General features: G+C 37.9%; 1 protein-coding gene and 1 long non-coding RNA gene across 3 annotated transcripts in view; one reads left to right on the top strand and one right to left on the bottom strand.

Annotated features, from left to right (window-relative positions):
- The window catches only part of LSAMP (limbic system associated membrane protein), an 826,684-nt gene that overhangs the window by 520,903 nt on the left and 283,826 nt on the right, over positions 1-21,955 (top strand). The gene's annotated exons all lie outside the window — the stretch shown is intronic.
- Positions 12,007-16,252, bottom strand: LOC130454081 (uncharacterized). The gene is made up of 2 exons (XR_008911753.1): positions 16,121-16,252; positions 12,007-12,243 (listed from the first exon to the last, which is right to left on the bottom strand). It is a non-coding gene; the product is annotated as an uncharacterized LOC130454081 (long non-coding RNA).

The raw sequence follows: 21,955 nt of genomic DNA, 5'->3' as shown, positions 1-21,955 counted from the left end.
AGCTTCACAATCATGAGGGAATTGGGGGAACCAGCAAGAGTAAAACACCAATTCAGCTCAAACACTTAGTAATCACCTCCTGTGTATAAGAATCAAACAATTAAGCCAAACATTGGAAATACAAAGAAAAAAAATTGAACGAGTCCTTGCCCTTAAGAAACCTGCATTCTCCTAGGACAGAAGTAAAAATCACCATGTACATGAGTAAGAAAATATAGAAAAATACAAAGTAATTTCAAGAGGGAATATGAGGTGATTTAATTATCAAAACTGTGGACAAAGAAACAAGAAAGGAAGTGTAGTGATGAAAAGGATCTGGTTTTAAACCATAGCTCTCTTTGATGCTGCCTGTGTTATGGTGGGCAAATCACTTTAGTCTTTTGGCCTCAATTTTCTTGTCCATAAAGTAAGAAAATTGGACTTGATGTCTAGCATCCCTTCCATTTCTAAATCCTGTGTTCCAATAAGAATGTTGAATATATAAATTAATTGGATTTAGTGTTTACATTATATGCATGAAATGGGTGAGTAGATATTTTAAGTAAAGATGTAACTGTAATTCATTATGCCCATATTAGTGTTTCTGGGCCCAAGGAAAGTAATCATTCCACCTCACTTATGAGAGGAAATGAAAACCATGGTTCCATGGCTGGCCAATCGTGTGCCTGTCTCTTAAGTCCAGGACTTCTTAATCTTTTTCATGTCATTCCTGACCATCTTGATATTTCTTTTTCCATTCCAGAAACCTTCTTAATCTGGAGATATTTTTACTTTACAGCCCTTTCTTCTGAGTGTTGAGTTCCTTTCGTGGACCACCATTAAGCCATTATTGCTCATTTTAATCCTGCATCTCTAGATTTTTCTTCCTCCTTGACCCTGTAAGTGACTCCTCTCTACCTTTCCAACTTTGGGGTTCATGTGTGTGTGTATGTATATGTTGTCGTCAATGTAAGTTATAGGTAGAACATGTCCTTTTCCTTGCATTTTTATTACCCATACTTCACATGGTGCTTGGCAGGGTCAGAATCAAAGTCAAAATCAAGATACATCCATTAAGTACTTACTATGCTCCAGATACTGTGCTAAATTCTGGGAATAAGAGAGATATTCCTTCCCCTCAGGTTGCTCACAATCTAATAGAGGTAGGATGGAGACAAATACAGAAAAACAGCTAAAAAGGGGAGGGGTAGTTGGATGAATGGGAAATTATTTGTCAAAAGCTAAGGTAGAAAATTATCTGAGGAAGAGAAATTTTCAGTTGATTTCATCTTGCAGATGAGTATCTATTTATCACAAAGTCTGGGAAAATAATTGGGTAGAAAATGATGAAATGAATTCTTTGACAGCCCTTCTTAAATGGTAGAGGATCTGAGAAGAGATTTCCAATGTCTACCATAAACAATTTTTTTAAACCCTTACCTTCTGCCTTAGAATCAATATTGTGTATTGGTCCCTAGGCAGACAAATGGTAAAGGCTAGGCAATGGGGGTCAAGTGACTTGCCCAGGGACACACAATTGGGAAGTGTCTGAGGTCAGATTTGAACCCAGGACCTCCAGTCTCTAGATCTGACTCTCAATCCACTGAGCCACCTAGCTGCCTTCTTATCTCTTCTTTTCAATCAGAAGGATGAAGGGGTCCTATGGGCTGAGAGTGCTAAGTAGTAGGCATAAAGAAAGTGTAAAATAAATGCTATTTCTGCCTTTCTGTTTGTCTCTTCCTGTCTCTGTCTCTAAGATGCCTTTGGTGGACTGATGAAACCTATATAGACCTTTTTCAGAAGAATATTTTAAGTCTATAAAATGAAATTGTAAAGGAAGCCTTCCACATCCTGACTTTATCCATCATGGTTTCAAAAATAAAAAATTTTACTAGGAATTTCCAGATCTCAGGGGTGTCACACCAAATCCCTATGATGTGGAGGAAATATCTGTATGTGTGTATATATGTGTGCATTTATATTTATAATGACAAAATTTAAATTTTATGGACCTCAGGTTATAAAGGGCTAACTCTCTCTCTATATATATATGTATACATATACATATACATATACATACCTATGCACTGCCTTACTATTAGGCTATAGTCAGGATTTATAGGATGTATGTGTATATATATATATATATATAGCAAGGTTTTATAGGGTGTCTATAGATATATAGCACAAGGGTTTATAGAGTATATATATATGTATATATATATATATTTATAGAATATATATACAGAGCACAAAGCCTTATAATGCTTAAATATACAAATATATATATAGAGAGAGAGCAAGGTTTTATAGGGTATATATAGCACACGAGTTTATAGGACATATATATATATAAATATATATAACAAGGGCTTATAAGATATATACATATATATAATTATTTATATATATTATATATGTATATATATTTATAAGGCACATATATACAGGTATGCATGTATAATATATATGTATATTTATATAATTACAAAATTTAAAGTGCATTGTCCCCAGGCCATAAACCCTTGCTATAGGCTGATAGGAAGGTGGTGTCTAGGTCATCTAAGTGCACAGTACATAGAGCAAACTGGGTCTATCGTCAGGAAGACCTGACTCATGTTTCAGACACTTCCTAGCTATGAGACCCTGGATGAGTCATTTCACCCTGTTTGCCTCAGTTTCCTCATCTGTCAAATGAACTAGAGAAGGAAATGGCAAAGCACTCTAGTATCTCTGCCAAGAAACCCCGAAATGGGGTCACAAAGATTCGGACATGACCAAACAACCACAAAAGCCTTACATGCCCATTTATCCTTTCTAAATTCTCTTACTCTCTCAAGCCCCCACTTGGCAGTCTAAGAAAGGGCTCTGAATGTTCTTTCCTCTGTAGAACTGCCAGAGCCCTGTCAGGGCTGCTGTATTTGGCGGGGTACTTCTCCTCCCCTCAGTCTGTGTTTACCCAGGTGTAACAAAATCATCCATAGAAATACATGCCCACTCTGGGTTTGTCATTCCACGGCAATAGCTCCCAATGAGATGTATGTGCCTTTCTCAATCTCTCGCATCTTTCAGGGCTGAGGTCTGGGAGCACAAAGGGGGCTAGGGTATTTTCTGGAAGTAGGGCAAAGGAGAGCTGTCATCAGCAGCTCAGGGACTGAGGCTGAGGTGGGGCTTAGCGAAGTCTTTGCATGGTGCAACTTTCCAAGACTAGTTGGTCATTGACAATTAAATTGCCTGCTTGCCTCTGGTGAGCAAACACACCTGCCACACAGGTAGCGACCAGTTTACTGTTTCTACTTTTATCTTCTCACTCAGCAGGCTCTCCATTCTCAAAGGTGTTCTGGAGCCTTTTTTTGTGATGCCCAAATCAGCAGGGCCCCTCCCCAGAGGCTTCTGTCAGTGGCATTTTCTTCCCACCCCTTCTCCCATCCATTCAGGTGAAATAAATTGAGACAATAATATTCATAAGAGAAGTAGAATCCTGAGGAGTCACAGCTTGGCTTCCAATCCCTAAAGCTCCCTGTAAATGAGCCAGTTCTTCAGGATGACACGTAGTATAACCGCCTCTCCTACCTGGGCCCTGCTGGCAGGGTGGCTAGTACTCTATGTGGGTACCACTTTCCTTGGGGCAGAAACATTTCACAATCCTCATCTCAGTAGTTAATAGCTTGGAGGAGAGGAGGAGCAATAAAAAGAATTCCTTTGGGGGGTAGAAATTTCTCATCCTAGGTCTCAGCTCCTAAATATCCTTTAAATATGTAGAAATATTTGCCAATAGAATGAATAATCATCAGGTGAAAATTTATAATTACCAAAGCAGGGGGGGAAGAAACACCATCTTTTCTCCAAAGGGATCCTGAATGACAAATGTCAATTTACATTTGAAAATATCCAGTTTAAACATCCTTAAAGACATTAAAATATTTCCAAATGGACTCTCCAGTTTTTATAATAGCTTACTTTTTTTTTTTGCTTTTGGAAAAGATACTGTCTGAGACAGGGTCAGATCTTATTCCTTATATCTTTGGCTCTAAGATGGTCCACTTTGGCACCTGGGTACATTTACAGAAGAGAGTTATTTAAATACCGGCAGGAAATAAAAGACCTTCGAACTGCTTAGGAAGACTTATTTTCTCCCTCATGAAAACCTCAAGGAAATGTTATGCAGAATAAATTAATTTAAGGTTGCCTAAAGGTTATTTTTTAATTGCACAAAAGCTCAGTGTTTCACTGGTAATCTCTCAGCCAATCATAGTCCTGCCTTTTCCATGTTATACAGAACTACAGAATCTCCCAGCATTTGGTAAGGGATTATGGAAAAGCAGGAAAGGCATTCAACTAGTGATACAATGCCAAACTTGCATTCTTTTGTCTTTCCTCTGACCCATAAAACAGATTGCTTTTCAATGAAAGTGGAAAAACAAGAGTTGTTGCCAGCATGTCTAAGAGAGGACTTTGGCTCTGATTAGGTCAGGGTAATCATCATCATCATCATCATCATCATCATCATCATCATCATCAATATGGAATATAAATTCCTTGAGGATAAGCTCTGATTTCTTTTTTGCTTTTACATCTCTAGTTTCTAATATAGTAGCTAGCATAAAGTAGATGCTTCATATATTATTAGTGATTGATAATATATCATTTTATGTAACATAGTATTATATATCATAATTATATATTGCCTTATAATCATACATTATGTTATAGACACACATGTATACATTCACACACATATATTGTGCTTCACAAGTGGCTCTCCCAAAAACAACCCTGTGAGATACAGAGTAAAAATATTGTTATCTCCATTTTGTGGCTCATGAGGAGCCTCACAGAAGTTAAGCAACTTACCCAAAATTAGTTAATAATTAGTTTTGAGATAAACCAGCTTCTATCTCCTCTAACAAGACCTCTAGGTCTCCTTACTCCAAGTCTGCAGCACCTGCCGTAATATCATGTAGCCTCTAGTTTGAAAGAAAGAAAAAGTGAGCTCAAACACAGTAGAAGTTTAAGATGCTAAAAACTTCCTAGAAAACGTTGGTTTAGCCTAATCTAGATTATGTTCCTTTAGGGCAGGGTCTGTTTTATTTTTGTCTCTGCATTGCTAGTACCAGACACATAGTAGGTATTTGATGATTACTGATTGATAAACACATCAATGCAAAAATACTCTATTGCCCAGTGTCTGCAAAACCAAAAATAGGTCAATTGGAATTTGGTGTTTGTGTGTAGAAAAATTCACATTTCTTGGTCCAATTGCACTGACTGCTTTTGGCATTAAAGAAACTCCAGAAAAGGGGAGAGAGGGACTGGAGACATAACCCTCATTTTTATTTTAATGAACAGAATGCTTCTTTCCATATGGTAATGAGTAGATCAGGATAAAATACAGAATTTTTTGCTTGCTTACACATTTTACAAAGCCAATAGTAATGGGCTATTCAATTCCATATTGTATGAGGAATAGGGGTGAGGAAATTTGGAAGTGAATGTGGGTGTATGTGAGACACCAAGAGAGAAAAATAGAGACAGAAAGGCAGAGAAAGAAGAGAGAGAGATACAGAAAAAGAAGCAATCACTAAATATTTATTAAGCACCTGCTATATTCAAGCTCTATTTTAGGCACTGAAGATACAAAGATACACACACACCATGGCAGAAAAAAAAGAAACAATTTTCTTAGATACAGAGCTCACTTCCTACCAGGAGAACAAAATATGCACACATTAATAAAAATATATTGAATCTAAATACAAAACAAGAATAACAGGAAAGAGAGTCTCTAGTAGCTAGAAATATCAGGAAAGTACTCAATAGGCCTTGAATTGAACTTATAAAAGAATGGCATTTTAAGAAGTGTAGGTGATAAATTCATTTTAGGCAAGGAGAAAACTTGTGCAAAGGCACAAGTATGAGAGACAACATGGCACATGTGAGGACCTGGACCAAAGAGTCTGGGAAGGGGTATCCTATAGAAGAAAACTAGAAGGTATTTGGAGGAGAGAGCAGTCTTAAAATGCTTGAATGCCACAAACAAGGATTCTCAAACCTTTCTTTTTGCAGAATTCTGAGCAGTTAAATGCAGCTCATATTTGGAAAGTTTGTGTGCTGGTAATTATTTTAAATAGAATTTGGTTTGGTTTTACACTTTCAAGTTCTTTGGACAGCATTTAAAAGTATTTTATTTCATCTTTACTATTTACTCCCTTCTTGGAGTCACAGTTAGTTATTCAACTTCCCTCCAAGGCATCATTTTAAACAAGCTGTGCTTTTAATTTTTACCCATAAATCAGTCCCTGTAGTCCTTTAATTGCTTTGAATTCTCTTTTTTGAATGCTTTGTGTTTGGTGAACTAACCTAGTCAGGTTTCAGGAATTTGAAGAGTTGAGATATAGTCACACTTAGCCTTCAGGCAACCATAAGGTTGATTGGACCACATGCAAGTGACCATTGGAATATTTTCTCATACAAGGGCCCAAAATATTTATGCTTACCCTGACACTGTCATCCATGGGTTGGCACTTTGGTCCAATATGAAAAGAAGTCCAATAGACAGATTCCAGAATCTAAGAACTCCATATCAGTAGAGGAAGCATCCTGGCTCAGGAAGGCTCATCAACATTTTAGAAGACTGTAAGGTTTAGATGGGGGTGCATAAAAGGAAAAGTAGATTTCAAATTGGGCAGTTAGGTGGCACAGTGGGTAGAGCATCAGAATTTTAAGTCAGCAAGACTCATCTTCCCAAGTTCAAATCTGACCTCAGACACTTACTAGCCACATGACCCTGCTTAATTCAGTTTCCTCTTCTGTAAAATGAGCTGGAAAAGTAAATGGTAAAACTCTCCAGTATTTTTGTCAAGAAAGTGTCAAATGGGGGCACAAAGAGGCAGATGCAAATGAATAACAACAACCAGGAGGCTCCAATTAAGTCTGAACAAAACTCCAATTGCTTCTGAAAAATCCAATTTGGAGGGAGATAAGCTTAAACAAAGGAGTTGTTAGGATTCTGTTGGAAGAGCATTCCACACTCCAAAATTTGTAGTTACTTATCATTGTCGTTATTTCCATCTGTATGTCTCCTCTTCCCCTTTTGCAGAGGAAAGGAGATGAGAAAGTGTGAGATGTGAATTGAGCACAATTAGCAGAACCTCTAAGATGTGGTGAGTTGAAGGGAGTAGAATTAAATTCAATCAAGAAAAGTAGAGACTTGCTTAATTATGGAGGGCTGTTAGTTCCAAGTAAAGTATTTGAACTTGATTCAGTAGCCAAGAGAGCTATTTAAGGGCCTTGGGCAGAGGAATGACCAGAGAAGAATTCTGCATAAGTAAGTTTTGGTAGCAATATGAAGTACAAATTGAAGAGGGGTGGGGAGAAAAGGCAGGAGGGAACTTATTCCAGTAGAGGAGTCATGTGGTCATGAAGGTATTGAAATGGATGACCCAGAACAATTCTTCACAGTGACCACACATAATTATATATATATGTATATATATATATATATATATACATATATATATATATATTTGTTTCAATTTTCACTTGATCAGGGAGGTCAAAATATGTAGCACAAGTACATAACAGATTATTCTATCAACCCTAGATATAAAGAATGCATTCTTGTCTCTCTTTGTGGATGCAAATATAGAAAGGGTAGTTAAATGACATCACTGAAGTTCCACTGGCAGATGCCACTAGAATCTAGCTCTCCTGAAGCTTACTTTTAGTAAATCAGCTTTATCTCTTGGAAATATTTTTTTCAGGTTAAATTAAATTAAATTAACACTATTTCGGTTAAATCTTACTTTTTATTTCCTATCTAGATAGGATGATAGCTTTTCCTCCAAAATTCATTGTTGGAAATACAATACTCCCTAACAGAGATATTTCTTCTCTGAATCACTGTTTTTAAAGTTTACAGGAAGAGGATGTTTTATTAAAGTAAGTTTTGTAATGCTAAATCTTTTAAAATAAATGTTATACATAGAAAAATATCAACATTAGGAAAACTAAGGGAATATTCAACCCACAGAATCCATTGTATATTAGTCTTTCCTATAAAATATTCATTTGGAGACTTTGTTTCAGGCACTGATGCTTAAGACACTGAAATGTACATTTCTTGTCTTTAATATATAATAAAGCCCTCTTAAAGTCTTCTGATGCATGTTACTATTTTACAAGTGGAAAAAGTAAGATTTAAAACATAAAAATAAAGATTGACAAAAAACTAAACTACAATGCTGCTGCTGTTTATGTTACCTTGGGCACATCATTTTTTATTATTAATTTTTAACAATCCTTATCTTCTATCTTAACATCACTTCTAGGATGGAGTAGTGGCAAGGGCTAGGCAGTTGGGTATCATAGCAACGAAATGTCTCCAGGCCACATTTGAACCTAGGTCTGGTGCTCTATCCACTGTGCAACCTACCTTCCCCTGGCAAATTATTTTTTCCTAGATTTTAAGCTAGAAAGGATCTCAGAGGTTGTATAGTCTAACTGCTTCATATTCTAGAAGAAGACACTGAGGTTCAGATATATCCCACAGGTTCCAGAGCCAAGATCTGACCAAAGATTCCCTGATTCTAAACTCCCCACTCTTTCCCCCCAGGACCTCCTTTATTTCCTTGGGGGGGGGGAGCTGAACTCAAAGTATTTTTATGATCCTCTCACTTTAGCATTTTTAGCCAGCTGTATTATTTACTAGCAGCCATATTGGACTGCAGGGAAACTTGGTTATAATACCTGAAATAGCAAAGTCAATATATTTAGTCCAACAGTACCTTAAGCAGTTTCTAGAAATACCAGGTACTGTTTCATTATCTCCATAGCTGTGAATGGGGGTGGCGATTCCTAGGGAGAGAACTGCCATTTTGCTAATACAGATAATCCTCCTTTGAAACGTTAGTGCAGTCGCTTATACAAAGTCCTTGCCTTCACAGTGTGTGGCTTCCATCCTTCAGGAAATAGGCATTTTAAAGTTTAAAACTTTGCTTAATATGTATGTGACAGATGTCAGGGGTCTAAAATAAGGCACTCCCAGTTTATTAATACAAGAGGTTTATAATCATAGCCAGCATGACAGATCCTGTAAGTAGGGCACAGTAGTTTCGGGGAGGTTGGCAGGGCAAAAAATGGAACCCAGTAGGAGTTTCAGAATGAAATTTGGTGAGTTAGGAGAAAAATATTGTAGCCAGTAATTGAGGACAGCCAACCCCTCGTCATTGAGATAAGTTGTTATGAAACGAACATGGGGAATGGAGACTTGATTTTGAGTCACTGTGAAGCCACTTCATCCATTTATCCAGCTAGGCTGTCATTCACTTATTTAATCATTCATTCAACAAGCATCTATTAACCACCAGTTCCATAGGTGTTGGTAGAACGAAGATAACAATAAAACATAAAAAATTAAAAAAAAAATTTGTTGTCAAGGAGTTTAGTTACAATTTCTGACTTTGTGACTTTGGTCAAGTCATTAGATTCCCTAGCTTCATTTTCCTCATTTTTAAAATGAGGATGATAAATCTTGCAATTGATAACATCAAAAGATGAAGGAGACAGGGAGTGGTGAGGGTCAAATGAAATTTTCTATAAAGAGCTTTGTAAATTGTATAGTGCTATATAAATTTAAACTTTTTTCTTTTTCTTTTAATCTGGGGAAGTTATAGCTGGGCTTCTGCTATCAAGGGATTGGCCCCTTAAATTCTGTACTGAGTGAGCAGAAGCGTATAAGAGTAAATATAAAATCTGAAGTCAGAATTTTGGTCCAAGCTTCAGCTCGGCCACTGATTTACCTTGGCAAAATTACTTAAACTTTCTGAGCCGAGCCTTCCCCTTTAGTTACATGAGGGTAGGAATACTTGCTCTATTGAGTGATCATAAGAGAAGCTTCTTAGAAAACATAATAATGCACGTTTTGTTACTAAATACATAAAAGAAAAGTTTTAGGAGAATAAGCTTCTACATTACGAATGATAATGATATGGGATTAGTTATTATTATTATTATTATATTTATATATATGATATATATAATAATATTATATATTATTATTTTTATTTATTATATTATTATTATTAATATTATTATTATATATTATTAGGAATGAATGATAAGGGATTAGTTATTGTTATTTAGTTGTCTCATTTCTGACTCTGTGTCCCCATTTGGGTTTTTCTTGGCAGAAATACTGGAGTAGTTTGCCATGTTCTTTTCCAGGTTGTTTTATAAATGTGGAAACTGAGGTCAACAGGATTAAGTGACACAGCTATTACGTGTCTGAGGGTAGATTTGAACTCAGGTCTTCCTGACTCTAGATCCTATATGAGAGCCACGCACACCTAGCTGCCCCACGGGCCAAGTAGAGGTCCTTCACTCTCCTTCACTCTCTTGTTCCCTGCATTCAAGCAGAACTACTTCTCAGTATACTGATGCCCAATTCTTCTTTTCTTAATCATCTCCAAGGACATCATTAACAATGAATCTTGATGACTTTGGGGGAGCACTTAACTTTCCTAGCAGCAATTCAACAGTGATGAAAGCAGATGGGCAGGAGGGTTGGGTCTGTGATGCCCTGACAGAGCCCAGCAAACATCTAGGACAAAATGGCCCAGGAACAGAAGGCAAGCTGGGAAGGTAAAGGCTGAAAGCTTATATATTGGTGCTGTAAATTGGGATCAGCAGAAGATATTTAAGATTATGAAGGATCTGGAATAGAAAGGTTTTGTGTTATATTGGAGGAAATAATAGCTCTCTTATCAGAACAAAATCCTTCCACCAGTGCCAATGCACAACGTGTCTGTAATTTACATTCCTGGTTTCCTGGGAGTTTCCTTAGTTTCTAGTTTCATTAAAACTAAATTTTATTTTTTTTTAATTTGCCTTATCTTCCACTAAGAGTTTACATCTTATTTATGGCCTCAAAGAAAAATGCATCAAAGTGTTAAGATTAAAATTCTCTGAGACAGCATATTAATTTATAATTATTTATTAAATAGGTAAAAGCTGGTCAGAGAAAGAAAAAAAAAACATATAGTTACATGTCTGGTCACACTCTTTCTTTCCTAGCTAACCCAAGCTTGCTACACACCTTGAGTCTCTGTTCACTTCCTCTGCTTAGCCAGAAAGACCCCTTGAACTTCCTTAATCTAAAACTTATACCTTCCCTTCCCCATTAACATCACTTTTTCTGGGTCTCCCTGAGTGGATAGACTTGATCTCAGTCTAATTCAGAGACTGGTCTTTCAGATGCCAGCACAAGAGGCAAGTGTCTTCTGGCATCCTCCAAGTGTATCCAGTAAACCCCATACCTTGTTTATAATCCAATTAAAGGGGTACAGTTTTATTTTAAATTTTTGCAAAAACAAGCCTTGAACTCTGAACTTTCTAACTCTAGGACTGGCCCACTATGTCCACTATGCCATTCTTCCTTTCATAATTTTGGGAGAATTTCCCCACATCATTCCATCTTCTCATCCTCCACCTTCTTCCCTGAATCTATTATTACAATGTGTGATATCAATGGACATTTCTAGGATTTTTCTTATTCCCAGGAGGCCTATGGAACTGACGGTGGCTTTTTTCTTTAGTTTAATTCAACTTAGCAAATATTTATTAAGCATCTACTAAAAATAATGCAGGATCCTGGGACAGATACCAGAGATTCTAACATAAGCAAAGTGGTCTCTGCTTTCTAAGAGCATACAATAGAGCTCTGGGACTGGAGTGATGAAGACTAGATTCAAATATGTCTTTACTAGCTATGTGGCCCTGTATAAGTCATTTACCTTCTTCTCTTTGCCTCAGTTTCCTAATCTATAAAGTGGGGATAATAATTGCACCTACCTCTCAGGGTTGTTGTAAGGATCCAATGAGATGATACTTGTAAAAAGCACTTAGCACAGTGCCTGTCACATAGTAAGTACCTTATGAATGTGAGTTATTATTATTATCATTGGCATCATCATCATCACTACTATTTCACTCTATTGGATTGAGAATGAACCAAAGAAGGCAACATGGTAGAGTAGAAAGACTATTATTTTTGCATTATAGATCTTGAGTTCAAATACTTCTGCCCTTATTACAAGTGTGATCTTGGATGAGTCATATAACTTCCTTGAACTGTAGTTTCCTTCTCTGCAAAATGGTAGGATTAAGGCAAGATGATCTTTGATATTCTTTCCAGTCCTAGGTCTCTTCTGCACAAAAACAGTCATAGGGTGAGATATGGCAGGGATGGAGGCTAACCTCATTTTCCTATCAATAAAAACATACAGAGTTTTAGATGAAAATAGTTGATGGGCTCCTAGAGAATAGCCCTTATATTTTCAATAAAGTAAGGGACCTGTGAAGGGGCATTTCTAAGAATGACGGTGTAATCATATGGAGCATGAAGTCTGATGAATATTGAAGATTTGGGATAGACCCTGTGGGGAATGGTCGGAGTCAATATGCTATAAATAAAGTAATTGAATGTAGCATTCAGGGTGCATCTGACAGTGCAGGGGGTGTATGTGTGTATGTATATAATTGTAAAGAACTCCCATTTTGATCACTTACTCCACTGATCTAGACTATCAGTTGATCTATAATTGAATGCTTTCATGGTTTTCCTGGACTAATTAAAGGTTAAATGCCATCCTTCTCAGCTGGTCTGTGTCAGATTTAAGTCTTGAACTCAGTTCTCCCCTTTGGCTTTTTATCCACTGCACTACATTGAGTTAGATCTAGTCAGAGTGGTTTTCTGATTTTCCAAAAAACTATTTGGCCACTCCTTTAGGAGCATAGAAGGCAGATGGCTTGATTAGAAGATAGCAGGATTCTAATGGGAAAAGGAACAGTTTAGCATTTGATTGAATGGGAAAGGACTGGAGATTTTCTGTGATGCTTTGAAATTTGAGGGGGGAAATTAATGAGCCTTTCATTTATCAGAAATTCCCAAGTATTTCCTATATATTTATGTGTGTCTTTTGAGATCCAGGCAATGCCATGAGCATAGCAGATTCCTGTTTGGTTGCTAATTTTTCTTTTTTTTTCTGCAGTGTTTAAGACACTTTTAAAAACATTTATAATGATTTACTCTACTTTGTAATTAGACTTACTGATTAGAATCTTGCTCACTTACATTGCTGTTTTCCTTTAAATGGATAGCACCAGCTGGCTTATGGCTGAAACCTGATCTGACTTTCAAAACTGTCAGTGGGACCAATACTGGGAAAATCTGAGAATGGGAATTAATGAGAATTTGGGCATTTGAGGGAGGAATACAGTTCCTCATCTCTAGATTTCCTGGTAAACTTTTTTTAATTATAAGTTGTTTTAATATGCTATGGAAAGATATTTGTTGAACCAGGTATACATGAATTCAGCTTCCCTTGGGATACACTTAGCTTCCCCAAAAATGGAAAGGATGCTAAAACCACTTCAATTGCAATGTAGACTGCTATTGAAGACATGACAAAGTCACATGCTAGAATTCTGAAGGTGTTGGATTTGGGGGCATTTGAAATCCTAGAGGAGGAGTGAGGTGCCAATGTTATTGATAGGACAAGGAAGAAAGAATGTACCATGAAGTTAAGAAAAGCAATTATAGCTATGCCTCAGAGGTAGTGAATTTCCCCTTATGGAGATCTTCAGGAAAAGGCCCTACATCCGTGGAGATAATTAAAGCTAAAAGAATTACCCATCTGTCCAAGTTGTAGAAGGGATTCTTGTTCATGTGTGGTCTTCCAACTCTGAACTTCTTTGAATCTGTTTAGCAGGAAGAGTGCTAGACTTAAAATTGACTGACCTAGTTTTGAAGCCAGCACCCGATGGTTCCTAGTTTGTGATTATATGCAAGTCAGTTACTATCTGAACCTCAGCTTCCCAATCCTATAAAATGGGAGTAAGAATAGCATGGGCCTCCCAGAAGTTTTAGAATGATCAAATGGGTAGATATACATATACTACATATACTTAATTATTAATAAGATAAGGGCTAAGACAGCAAATTGATAACCTCTGGTCCTAGGTCCTAGAAATCTGTGTGACATTATATATCATTCAGGGCCTCTTAATTTTAGTTCCAGACTTTGAAATAGTAGAAGAAAATCAACATTATTCTCTCCTGATAAATGGTCATAAATTCAGATAAGTGACAGATGACACAATAGGTGGCATCATGCAAAATTCACTTGTTTCCATTTTATCTTCATTGAGGAAAGCAGCACTTTTTTAAGTTTATGGATGAGACATTTTCAAATACATTTGAAAGATTCCCTAAAGACCTTCTCTAATGTCTCACTATGGTTTACAAGGAATTAAAAATAGGTTCTCCAAGTGCCACGACTGCACTGGCCATTCCTCTAGCAAATCTAACCAAGGTAGAATGGTTTTGAGTAAGAAGAGGAGGCCAATACAATTGTTGGATACAAAGTAGGAAAAAAAAAGCCTTGAGTAAGAAGTAGACCTTTTCTCTACCATCCAGAGTCCAACTTAGCCAAGTGTTATGGGATTCATCACCAAAAGTCTGATAATGGGACAGTGAATTATCTTGGCTACAGCAATGGTTGAAGAGGGATTTTCATCTGAATTAATAGCATGAGTTGCCACAAGGATGAAATTAGAGATTCTTAAACTTGCAGAATAATGTGCTATAAGATCAAGTTTGTTTATGCTAAATCTTCATGGTATGCAGTCATTTTTTTTTTGCTTTTACTCTTTGTAATTATGGGAAAAGCCCAGCTAGCAGAATGTTAATGATGGCATCTGTAAACTGTCTTTATGAAAATAACTTTTAGAACAGAAAGACACAGAGAAATAAATAACAGGACAACAGGGACCATGTAGGTAAGGGAAGCTCCCCTGTCCTTTCCTGACTGCTGATCCGTGATTTTCATGAAATTAATTACTAGCATCCTACCTAATCCAGTACCTGTGTATCAGATCATTTCAGCAATTATACTTAGAGATATGACTTTCAAATGTCAGAGTTGAAGGCAGCAAAAGTAAGCATGATTATTCCTGATAAACAAGAAACCATGGTGGTATAAATGACTACAATCTTTAGTAATTATAAAACCAATTTCCATTCAGTTCCATTCATTTCAATAAGTTGTGTGCTGGGTATTAGGGACATGAAAAAAAAAAACCTACATGGACATCCATTCTATTGGAGGGAAACTTTACATATATAAGTCAATGAAAAACACATAAAAAGTAAATACCAAATTATTTTGGGAGTTGTGGTTGTTGTTCAGTTGTTTTTCAGTTAGGTTTGACTCTCTATGACCCCACTTGTGGTTTTCTTGGAAAGATAATAGAATGGGTTGCCCTTTCCTTCCCCAGCTCATTTTTCTGATGAGGAAACTGAGGCAAATGGAAGTCAAATTTGAACTCAGGACAATGAATTTTCTGGATTCCAGATCCAATAAGCTATCCATTGGCCCACCTAGCTGAATTTTGGGGGTTAGAAGAGAGCACTAACTGTGGGGGGAAAGGAAGATCTTGAATAGGAAAAGGGAAAGGAGAGAAAGGGAGGGAATCAGAAGGAAAGCTACAAAGATTGCTCATAGTCCTCCTCCATCTGACTCAGAAGAGATGTTACAGACTATGGAACAACAATGCTCCTGACGGCCAGGAGTTCTGTCTCAATCCATCTGCAGCAGATGGAAACAACAGGAAGCGTACCCCCTGTTGTGTATAATGCAGCTCTCATCTCATGGAGTTTCAGGCACTGCTGGGTAGACAGAACCACTAGTCTCCACTAACACTATACTTAGGAGGAACTGGGTAGTAGTGTCTGACCAAGGGACTGGACCCTGACCCTTTGCACTTCTACATGTGTTGCCTTCCATCCTGGCTTGATGTGGAGAAGATGCACAGAAGCACCTGATGCCTCTCATTTCCTCTTCTCCCTATTCATAATCCGGAGTGACTGATAACAGGATATGATGGATAAAACCCATCCAAGCCTCATCAGTGATCAGTTCTGGCTGCGAGACCCTTAACTTCTCAGTGTTCTGGATCGCTTTGGCTATAAGGGCAGAAGAGATGTTAGCCTGCCTTGGCAGAGGAAGTTTCATCAACAGGGTCTTCCTAATGCCAATAAGAGCCCGAGCTCCAGTCCCTGGAACTCTCCCCAGACACTTACCTTCACAAACGCTCCCCTGAAGTGTGGGACGTGAGGATTCTGCCCACGTGACTCAGGCTGGCCGCTCTCCACCCCCCTCCCCCATGGGCAGCCCCTACCTCTTGTTCTGAGCCATTAAGGGTACCATCTTCCCCAGCCTACCCACCCCCCCCCCCCCCTTCTAGGAGCACACAATTCTCCTGTCTATGATTTCAGAGCTCCACTCATCGTTAAAGCTGGCTCTGGAGGGAAGGGTCAGCGGACACATCATGTTGTATGATGCAGACATTGCGAGACGGATACAAGCAGGGTCGCAGAGGGTCACAAGCTGCCTCAGAAATCATTCTCGGTGCTCAGACCTCACAGCAGGTTATTGAGAGACAGCTTTTTGCAAGAATTGATCGACTTTTCCTGAACTCGGCTGTTGTGCATGTATATGTGTATGAGACGGGGAACGGGCGGGAGAGAATTTGACAGCCAGTGTTTGCTTCCTTAGGACATGAGGGCTTAAATGAAACAGCTCGGCTGGGTACAGACACAGAAGAATGGAAAACTTTGACATTTTCCTCATAACATGCCTCAGGCCCTAGAAACTGGTGGGACCCAAGGTCTCTCCTCCTCTGATTTCACACCTTCCTCCAGGATTAATGAGAGGCACACCCCTTCGGGATTCATTTATGAAAACAATGATGGAACCCTCATTCTCCCCTGGAGTTTTAAGGAGAGAAGGGAAAAAGGAAAGTAATTCTCTCTGTGTCTGCTTAGAATTCAAGGAAAGAAAATGTGAGGTGATTCTGTTACCTTCTTAAGGCTTTTCAGTATTTTTACATATGAATATTATTAATATTCATATCTAAATTGCAGGTAACATAGTTGAGAAAAAAGAGAAATGAATTGCCTTTGGAGCTGCCTAACTCCTAGCAAAACTAAGTGTGGGAAAGTATAATTCCCAAAGTTTCTGGGTCCTTCAGTGATTCCTTTTCCATTGTTCTTAATGAATTATTTCACCTTTCTAGTTATCCTTCTTTTTTAAAAAAATATGATGGGTTTCATTTTGTTTTCTGAACCAAACTTATGAAACTTACCATGGTTTGGGGGATTCTTGGTTAGGAAGGAACTTTCCTCTACTGATGCAGAATGGAAACTTCTTGGAGAAAATTTCTGTGGGCACTGAGGAGTTAAGAAACTTTCCAGTAAGTGCACAGCATTGACAAGATTTGAACAAAGGTCTTCCTGACTTGTGTAAAGATTTGGGAAACTGAGGCAGGTAGAAATTAGTTTCTCTCTGCAAGGAGTATTATATTTTTAGAGGTTTATTGAAGATTAAGGATTAAAGAAAATACAGGATAAGAAAGCACATGTCTAGGACCAGGGGCCTAGACAACCTCACCTACATTATGAAAAGAGCCATGTCTGCTTGCAAGCAGAAACAGGAAAAACCCGCAAAAGCCTTTCCAATATGTTAAATACCCCTTCTCAATCTTGGCCCAGGTGAGAGTTCAGTGATATTACAAAGCATGCTGGGGAAGTGGACCAAGGACTTTTGGGGATTGAAGTCCTGGATTCAAGTCCATTTTTACACTTGGAAGCTAGCTCTTTTATACTCTAACAATGATGCACCTCTAGCTCTAATCATGTCTTCCATGTGAAGGCAATCCCTGGACTATATTACTATTCTAAATTTCTGTTACTCATGGATTGATTTTGCCATTTATAGATTACTAAAGTGTTTTTTTTTTTAATTTGTTTTCCTTTCTCCTTCTTGCCTGTGGCAGATTTTACTGCTAAGGATTCCTTTTGTTGTTGTTGCTGTTGTTTTTAAACTCTTACCTTCTGTCCTAGTACCAGTTAAAAGATAATTCTAATGGCAAGGGCTAGGCAGTTGGGATTAAGTGACTTGCTCAGGGTCAAATAGCTAGGAAGTGTCTGAATTCAGGTCTTCCCAATTCCAGGTCTGGAACTCTATCTACTGTGCTACATAGTTACCCCTACAACTATATAACAGGAATGATTATTTTTCCCTTCATAATGAAAAGGCAGAGATAATCAACTTGAATTCTTCAATTTCCAAAGCTGGTCACATCATCTCCAGCAAGACTATAAACTCCTTGCGGTCAGGGACTAGGACTATTTTATTTTTGCCTTTGGATCTCAGTCTAGTGGCTGGCTTAATGCCTAAGCTTTTGGTGGGGAGAGAGAGAGGGAGATTTCCAGTTATGCATGAATGCAAGTTCCAAGGGTTTCTATTGAAGAAATTCTCTCTATCAATATAGAAAAAATGTTATCTGTGAGTTATAATCTTTGACAATTGCCTAGGGAAAAGGAGAGGTTAAATTATTTGTCCCCATTACACAACATATAGTATATCACAGGCAGGATTTGAACCAGGATCTCATTGACTCGAGAGCCAGTCCTCTGTATCCTATGCCATACTGCCTTCTGCCTTCATAAAACAGGACTTTACAAATATTTTTGAAATTGAATTGAACCCAAAGTTTTCTGGATGCCTAAAAGCAATGGGAAACCTTTTTGTCTTCTACTTCTTTCTACAGTAATGACTGCATTTTCTGTCAAAATATACAATTTTTGAAATATCGTCATTGTCATCAGCAGACTTATTTGAATCTGGCCCAGACATCGGTTTCAATGTAAATGGTAGGAATTATTCCACATTCTATATAACTATGGTTTGGGATAATCCCTGCTATTTCTTGAGCAAGGACTAACCATATAGAACAACTTATAAGAGCTGCTGCGTCAGGTCAGTCCTATTTCTACTAAATATACCATCTTCTTTGTTCTTGAACTATGACAGGAAAAGCCTTCTTGTTATTCCCATCATGTTCCATGGATGGTTTGATTTACACCAGTTTACTACTCTTACTATCCCTATCCTTCCCTTTTTCTCTTTTCTCTGTTTACAAAGAGGGCTTTTTATCTGGAAGAAAACTACTAAGTAGAATTTTGGCAAGCAATGTGATCCTGAAGCCAATAACATGGGGGTTTTCTTCCAACCTTTCTAGCTTTGTCTTTTTAGATTTCTGGTTGCTCATATGCAAAATGAGATAACCAGTAACTATTTAGAAAAATATGTATTTATGTTAAATGTTTTTCTTTATGCTAAATGGGCATTAAATATTTTTATGCTCCTTTGATGACCTGCTGGATAGCTAAGTCAAAAAAAGAAAAAAAGAGAGGGCAGCTGGGTGGCTCAGTGGATTGAGAGTCAGACCTAGAGATGGGAGGTCCTAGGTTCAAATCTGGCCTCAGACACTTCCAAGCTGTGTGACACTGGGCAAGTTACTTGACCCCCATTGCCTATCCCTTACCACTCTTCTGCCTTGGAGCCAATACACAGTATTGATTCCAAGATGGAAGGTGAGGGTTTAAAAAGAAAAAAGAGGGGGCATCTAACTGCCATTATATGTTTAAAAATAGACAAGAAATTATTCTCTAGGCCATTTTATATTCCTTTATTTACCCTTTCAACCTCTTGTTTCCTTTCTCCCTCCTTGTAGAGGGAACTCTTACACAGGTAGAAGTTGGACTAGAGGACCTTGAATTGTCTTCCCACTCTGAGGCTTATATGAATTAAAGATTCTCTTATTCTCTAAAGCTTCTTGAGGTCAGGGTCTACTTTATTTTTTCTCTTGAAATTTCCAGTGTCAGGCATATTATAAGTATTTGATAAATCTTTGCTGAATGATTCCCTAACATTCTCCTAAGTCAGACATCCTTCACTAGGATCTGCGAGCTTGTTAAAAAAAAACAAAGCAACACTAACTGCATTTCAGCATTAATCTTGGAAGGGTTCTAAAGCACACATGAAAAGGTTAAGAACCCCTGTCCTAAGCTGATAGTTTACTTCCTCCTTCAGAAGACCTTTCTACTTTTGATACAAGGGCTAGCCTTTCATAATTTTCATTGATCCATGGGGCACTCTGGATGTATTCATCTCTTTGGGAAGATCAGCATTGAAATCATCTTGAAGAATAAGGCAGAAGAAAGAATCATTTTAAATATCTGTGAGATATACAATAGTCTTATAAAATATGGCCCTCCTGGGATGAGAAATGGTCCTCTTAGACTGGCAAGCCAACTTGTATTTTCATCTATGCCCAGGGAATTTCTGCCAGACAGCTCCCTTTCATACTGAAAGATCTTTTAAAAACCAGTGGGAAAAAATGTGTTTATTTCCTCCCCTTTTGTTATATGATGCATTCAAACTCTTCTCCAACCTACCCCCACCCCCATGCCTTGGAATTTAACCAATCCCTACCTGCCATCTACTCAGAGAAACTTGATATTTCTAAGCCTCCTACTTCAGGGCACCACATTCCTGCCAAATGGTGACACCATCTGTTGTTGGTGTGGGCAGCAACAAATGCTTAATTCTTTAAGAATCAATAATCAGACAGAGAACTTGCTTGTGCAAAGGGTAGACAGAAATTTTCTTCCATCTGTGAAATTAGCATTCGGATATTTTTCCAAAGTGATAATAACTCACATTTATATAATACTTTAAAGTTTGTAATGTGCTTTCCTCAATACAACCCTGTGAAGTAAATTATATAAGTATTATTATGCTCACTTTACAGATAAGCAAATCAAGACTCAGAGAGAACAGGTAATTTGCCCATGGTTATATAGTAAATATAGAAACCGGTATATAGTGAAGTGGATAGAGCATTGATGGCTATCCTTTTAGAGACCTAATGCCATGGCAGGAACCCCTGTAGACCAAGTGCAGTGTCCTGCCACCCCCACCCTCCTGCCCCCGACTTACCCTAGACAGGGAAGGGAAGAAGTGCTCTAATTGGGCTGTTGAGTAGAGGGCTGGGTGATGAGAGGTATGTGAGGAGATGGGGAAGAAGAGTGGGCTGAGTACTTCACTTCCTTACCAGTTCTGCTCTCTTCAAACGTAGCCCCTTTCCAGCTCCACCATGGGAATCACCTTCACCACAAACTCAACAGGCTGACATCCCTGCCACACTCTCATACAGCATGTGACACCTCCCCCCTTGCCCACCACCTTACCCCAAACAGGGGAAGGGAGAAGCTCTCCCATTGGGTGCTGGGCAGAAGGTGGGGGGAGGAGGGTAAGTGAGTGATGTGCTCAGGTACATGGAAAGGGGGAAGGGAACAGCCTTGCCTCAGTCTCTCTGGCTTTCTAGTGACAAACTCTGACTGGAGTGCCACAGAGAGGACTCTACATGACATCTTTGGCACACGTGCCATAGGTTCACCATTCCTCGATAGAATATTGAGCTTGGAATCCACAAAGGCACATGTAAGACCCAGTGGAATTGCTTTTTGGCTATGGGAAGGGGGAATTTATAGGAGAGGAAGGAAAGAACTTGAATCATATAACCATGGAAAAATATTCTAAATTAATTAATTTAATTAATTAATTTAATTAAATAAATAAACAGCAACAACAAAAAGAACTTGGAATCCAGAAGATCTGAGTTTAAGTACTATTATAAAAACTCAATAGCTGTGTGATCATGGACAAGTCATTTAATTTCTATTGGACTCAATTTTTTCACCTGTAAAAATATGAAATAATAACACATACTTCTTATGGTTATTGTAAGACTCTAGTGAAATAACTTATTTAAAGACTTTTGTAAACCTTCATGGGCTATATAAATAATAGTTATTTTTCTTCTGTTTCTTTGGGTTTTTTATTTTATTTAATTAGTTAATTTAGAATATTTTTCATGATTACAAGATTCATGATTTTCCCTCCCCTCCCACCAATCTCCTCCTGAAGATGATGCACAATTTCACTGGGTTTTACATGTGTCATTGATCAAAACCTAATTCCATATTATTGATATTTGAACTTGGGTG

Source organism: Monodelphis domestica, chromosome 4, assembly GCF_027887165.1.
Source record: "Monodelphis domestica isolate mMonDom1 chromosome 4, mMonDom1.pri, whole genome shotgun sequence".
NCBI lineage: Eukaryota > Metazoa > Chordata > Mammalia > Didelphimorphia > Didelphidae > Monodelphis > Monodelphis domestica.
Note: the sequence above shows the minus strand (reverse complement) of the source record. Positions and strands in the feature narration are given on the sequence as shown.